Raw genomic sequence first — 6,549 nt, forward strand, 5'->3', positions numbered from 1 at the left:
CATAGAAACATGGAAAATGTCAGCTGATAAAGATTATATGGCTTACCCAATCTGGCCATCGATACCAACAGTTACCAATAATCTGGTACCTGAGACCTGATTCCCCAAACCAAATTGTCTTCCTTGATCTTATTGATTCCTATGGCTGAACATTTTCTATAAGTCAATCACTGCAGGACAGTGAAATACAACTTTTACTATTCAATGAATCCTTAAGATTCACTGGGAAAAAAAAATAAGACCCCTCTAAGAAGCTTGAAAGTATCAAAATCAGTTTGCGGGTGTTTTTGGGAGTATGCTTAAAGATTCCAATACGAGAATCAATATACCTAAATTACTCAAGTAGGAACCTCAAATCTCCAAATAATACTTGTGTATTAAGATCTGTCCCTATAATGTATGGAGTCCATTACTATCATAGGTTCCAATCACGAGGAAAAGGGAAATAAAACATCAACCGTAAAAACTCATCATGGATGAGAAAACCGGATGAATATAAAAAACCCCTTTCCACCTGATAATCCCCCAATTACAAACACCACACTCCAAACTGAAAAATACAAACACAAACTAATACCTGAAACTCTGCCACAATTCCCTCACTTCAAAAGTATAGGTCAACCTTTATGTATATAGCCCCCCGTATCCCCCACAGCACAAGGAAGTCCACTGGGTACTTAGCTGGAAACTTGAGTCCGTGAAGACTTGAAAATATTCTCAACAGGTTGTCCCTCTCATACTCATGTATACATGGAATAGGGAACGGCAATCCTCCACTCCACCTATTGGCCACAATTTACAAGATGACGCCTTTTGCCCTTCAACAAGTGCGCCTTGTTTCGCCAGTTCTTTAGCTGCTACAGGAAGGACACTTCTGTAACTTCAAATATCCATAAAGAACATAACCACAGGAGCTTAGTCCAAACATAAATCACACAAAGATGGCGCAGGGGAGTAAACAGTACTTGTGAATTTAAATCACAGGACGTCCTGAACAGACCAATCCCAGTGAAGAAACAGAATGACCTCACCACCCCTAAGGTCACGCCTTTAAAGGTGGCCCATGAGAAATTAGGAATACACATTCCATTCAATGCTTTTATTGAGACCTCCCGGTTCCACTATTTTTAATAAAAATATCCATTGTTCTTTACGCCAAAGGATATTTTTAAGATTCCCCCTCTCATACCCATATGACTTGCTACCTTTTGGCCTGCAGTTGTTGGTTGACCTTCCTCCCCCCCCCCCCCCCCCCACACACACACTTCTTTCAAGGTTTAGCAAACTCCTTCCTTTTCAACTTATCTTTGAAAAATGTATTCTTATATTTTAATGAATTTGAAAGACTCTTTAGTACAGTTTATATTTAGTGAACATAACACTAACTTATTTAGGATACTACTATTGTATTGTACACATCATAATTTAATGATACTCATGGAGACATGCTGGTATGCTTTCTCCAAGCATACCTCATCTCTTCTCCACCCTCAGGAAAAATAGCTTCATAGGAAAGAACCAGAGTAACACCTACTGACAACAGACAGACATAATAATTGCCAGACTTCTTCTACTCCCACTCATATGCAAAGCATGATAAAAAACAATATCAATAAAAGCAGCACTTAGCAACCACCTAAAATATTTACATTACTAGAAATCTGCACATCCCTTTGAAACATATCCATGCACTCCAAAATCAACCCATTAATGCATTCCATACTCCAGGGGTGCTTAATGTTGGTCTTAGGTCTGCAACCCAGTCGGGTTTTCAGAATTTCCCCAATGAATATGCATGAGATCTATTTGCATACATCTAGAGAATGTCTTGTCTTACATTTTCCTATCTGTAAGAATGTGATATATAAAACATTTCACTCTGCTAATTTCACCTATTAAGGCATCACAATCAAGTTTACAGATGATTACCTAACTTTTAGAAGTCTTCTAAAAACACATTTCTTCAGTCTGGCCTTTCTGTATACAAAGAACTCTATTTGAATTTTACCCACACCCTCTTCTTAATCTCATTTCCCATCTAGTCCAGCCTAATTATTCTCTTACCTATCCACCCTTACTTATTTGTTCTAAATCCCTGGTTACTTACTGCACAAATATTAATTTGCTTCTTGAACCTATTGTAATTTGTTATATTCTGTACATTATTATATTTTATTCACTTTATTGTTTGTTTGGTCATGCATGAATGAATAAATAAATAGATCTCATACATATTAATTGGGAAATCTTAAAAACTAGACTGTGTTGCACACCTCAAGGACTGACACTGAGCACCCCTGCCATACAAGTCCCCATTATCCCCTACTTTTATATAACTCCATGACCCCTAAAGTAGAATGTCATCTACCCAGGCCATATCTGGACATGCTGCATTTGTCCTAACCACTTCACAGTTGGTTACACTGTATTTCACAACAAATTTTGTCTCATTGTGCTCTGTCTACAGAGACAGAAAATGTGTGGTGCTAATCATTATAGATTAATATGCAGTGTTGATCATATAGCATATTGGCGGTACATCAAAAATAAAATAAACTTGAGACATATACATGACACATACATCCTAGACACAATTTCCCCACCTGTTGCATGATCTCAAATCCTCCACTAGTTTACATCACTTGCCTGCTACAGAAGCATGAAGACACCCTCTATGAAGATCCACACAAAGAAAACCAAAACAGGAGCAGAGGATGAAACAATGACAAATCCACCAAAGAGAGGTAATTCAAAGCAGATTTATTCAAGCACCAAAATGAGAAGACCCGATAGGGGCTGTGTTTCGATGGACGCATATGCCTGCCTCAGGGGTCAATATACAAAACATAAAACACTGAGACAACTGAGAATAATGTCTGGTGCTGTAGCAAAAGTCAATAAAAGCAGCAGCCTTCACAGCACAGCGGTGTGGAGAGTAACACACTGTGGAAAATTCATAGGTCAGCATAAAGCCAGGTCTGCTTTACACCTTTACTGGAACAGAGTGTGGCATTGCATTCGTTTTTGTTCACTCTCGTTCTCTGAGAATGGGAAAATAAAAGTAAATGAGAGGATAAAAAAATGACAAAATAGGAATACACAGGGAATTAATCACTTTCGCACAGTATCACAAAGAGTTACATCAGAATTGGCACCAAATTGGCGAGAAGTCACCACAGTAGAAACAGCTGAGCCATCCCAAGCTAAGTAACATGCAGTTTGCATCAATAATACAGATTGTGTTAATAACTGAGCAACAGAAAGGGAGGCAGGAAGGAACTGCGGTGCAGTGATGGTGAATGGGTGCTATTACAAACATGGCCGATGTAATACACTATAACTGAGCACTTAACAGAATATTTTTAAATATTTTTTAAATTTAGGTTGTTTAATGACATGCATTGCAATTACAAAAATGAATTTTGGCTCTTTAATAAAAGTGTATTCAAGCAATATTAGGAACCGGAGACATTGTGATAACCCAGAAAATAGTAGTTGAGATTGCAAAATGGCTGCCATAATCCTTGGTGAAAGCTTCTTGGGAAAAGACAGATGAGATGAAGCCTTTTATAATGTGGCTGCCTTTTCCATATATATATCAGGTGTGACAATCAATTTTAGAACCCCCACATATAGCAATCTATTTTAGAAATCAGGACTGTCTTTTCCATGTATATGAAAGCCCTGTTTCCAAATGTAGAAATTAATTTTAGAAGCCCCAAGGTCTGTGCTTCTCAAACCCCTGTGTTATGCCTCCCCCTCTAAAAAAAGAGAGGAACTCTCTCTACCAAAAAGACCAACCTTTCACCTGCAGCAGTAGATGTCATGGTGAGGGACACCATGAAATACCAGAGGACCCTGTTTGGCCATGCAAACCAGAGAATTAGTGCCTACACCAAGAAGAAAACCTGGGGGTGGAGGTATGGGGATCTGCCATAACATAAATGGTGTCTTCCTTTAAACAGAGATGCTGAAGACATCAACAAACAAATTAAGAGAATTGCAAAATGTGAAGGGCAAGGTCAGTGGCAGATCTCAACCCAGCCAGGTGCAGGCACTGGCAAAGGCAGAGCCAATGGTCCTAGAGCCAATGGACACCAATATCTGATGTACAGATTTGAATGTCCATATTCTGAGTTAGATGTCCTTTCTAAAATGCCACTCTACATAACTATTGATGTTGCTGATATCATCTGCATGATTTCACGTGTCTGAAAAGGAATAATAAGCATAATAATATTTTAATGATGCAGATAGTGAATTCTGCCTCATGGAGATGATCCTGCATAAAACCCATCATTATACTGTACACTCTTAATCAGAGGCAGTATATCAAATTAATAAATGAATGATTGAATGATTGAGCTTATTTAGTTCTATGGTGTCCAAAGGAGTAACTTCTCACATTCATGATTAAAAAAAATGTTTGCTGCTGTTCTGAATAGTTAACTTCACCTTAACCCGCCTGCTACCTCCCCCTCCCCCACAATCATTTATATGGCACAGGAATGTTTAATAAAATAGAAATCTTTATGCACAGATATAAAAGCATTTCCATTTCCCTTTGGTGCACTAAAAATGCACTGCATAGGAAGCTGACAATGTATCATGCTGTTAATTAGAAATGGTGCCCAACAGGCGATTTTCTCTCATTCTTCTTCCGCTGAAAACCCATAATAGAAGAACCCAACCATTTTTCAGAAGATTTCAGTTTTTATTTCATATTTTGTGGAAAACCAAATCAGTAATCCCCCTGTTTAATAAGATGTACTAGTGACTGCCGCGTGGCAAAGCTGACATAGCCCATTCAAAGTGAATGGGCTCCAGTCAGCATTAGCGCATGACAGTCGCTAGTATGGCTTAGTAAACGGGGGGGGGGGGGGGGGGCTAAATTAGCAATTTATTTGCAGTAATTTCCCAAATTATAATAAATAAGATGTTGATAGACTGCAGCGCACCAACAAAAAAAATCAGATTGCACTATGTTCTAGTAATATATTGTTTATAAAATGGTGAGGTCGATATTCTGAGGGGACTAGCTCCCCTTTTTATAAAGCAGTGCTAGTGGTTGCTAGTGCAGTAATGCCAACATAACCCATTCAAAGTGAATGGGCTATGTCTGCATTACTATCAGACTTATTTTCGAAAGAGAAGGGCGCCCATCTTTCGACACAAATTGGAAGATGGGTATCCTTCTCACAGGGTCACTCAAATCGGCATAATCAAATGCCAATTTTGGGCATCCTCAACTGCTTTCCATCGTGGGGACGACCAAAGTTCACGGGGGCTTGTCGGAGGCATAGCTAAGGCGGGACTGGGGCATGCTTAACACATGGGTGTCCTCAATCGATAATGGAAAAAAGAAGGGCGTCCCTGACGAACACTTGGACGACTTTACTTGGTCCTTTTTTTTATGACCAAGCCACAAAAATGTGCCCTAAATGACCAGATGACCACTGGAGGGAATTGGGGATGACCTCCCTTTACTCCCCCAGTGGTCACTAACCCCCTCCCACTATATTTTTTCCAGCCTCTATGCCAGCCTCAAATATCATACCCAGCTCCATGACAGCAGTATGCAGGTCCCTGGAGCAGTTTTAGTGGGTACTGCAGTGCACTTCAGGCAGGCCGGCCCAGACCCATCCCCCCTACCTGTTACACTTGTGGTGGTAAAATGTGAGCCCTCCAGAACCCACCACAAACCCACTGTACCCCCATGTAGGTGCCCCCTTCACCCCTAAGGGCTATGGTAGTGGTGTACAGCTATGGGGAGTGGGATTTGGGGGGGGGGGGGTTGGGGGGCTCAGCACACAAGGTACGGGAGTTATGCACCTGGGAGCTTTTTCTGAAGTCCACTGCAGTGCCCTCTAGGGTGCCCGGTTGGTGTCCTGGCTGTGAGGGGGACCAGTGCACTACAAATGCTGGCTCCTCCCATGTCCAAAGGGCTTGGATTTGGTCGTTTCTGAGATGGGCATCCTCGGTTTACATTATCGCCAAAAATCGTGGACAACCATCTCTAAGGATGACCATCTCTAAGGTCGACCTAAATGTTGAAATTTGGGCATCCCCGACCGTATTATCGAAACGAAAGATGGACACCCATCTTGTTTCGATAATACGGGTTTCCCCACCGCTTTGCGTGCCCCTCCACGTGTCAGAAGCTAGCACGGCTTTGTAAAAGGTGTGTGTGGGGGGGGGGGGGGGGGAATGTGGCTAAGTAAGAATATAGCCAGTCAGATCAAAGTTTTTGAAAATTGACTGGGCTAATCATCAAAATTTAGTCTACCTAAATTTCACTACAGGACTAAGATCCCCAATTTACATAGAAAATAAAATACATGCTCATTTCCGGTGGTATTTTTCAAAAGCAGTAAAGCTGCAACTAATTTGGTTTCAATTTTGGATACAGAAATAAAAAATAGAGAATTAAGGAGAATGTGCAAAGTCCTGGCCAAAACTAACATCTTTTTTTAAACCTATGCATGCCTTTGAGCTAGCTTAATGCTTGAAGTGGAAATGTTTCCTTATACCCATGTATTGCCTTTCTAA

The sequence above is a fragment of the Microcaecilia unicolor genome, chromosome 7, assembly GCF_901765095.1.
Source record: "Microcaecilia unicolor chromosome 7, aMicUni1.1, whole genome shotgun sequence".
In the NCBI taxonomy this organism is placed as follows: domain Eukaryota; kingdom Metazoa; phylum Chordata; class Amphibia; order Gymnophiona; family Siphonopidae; genus Microcaecilia; species Microcaecilia unicolor.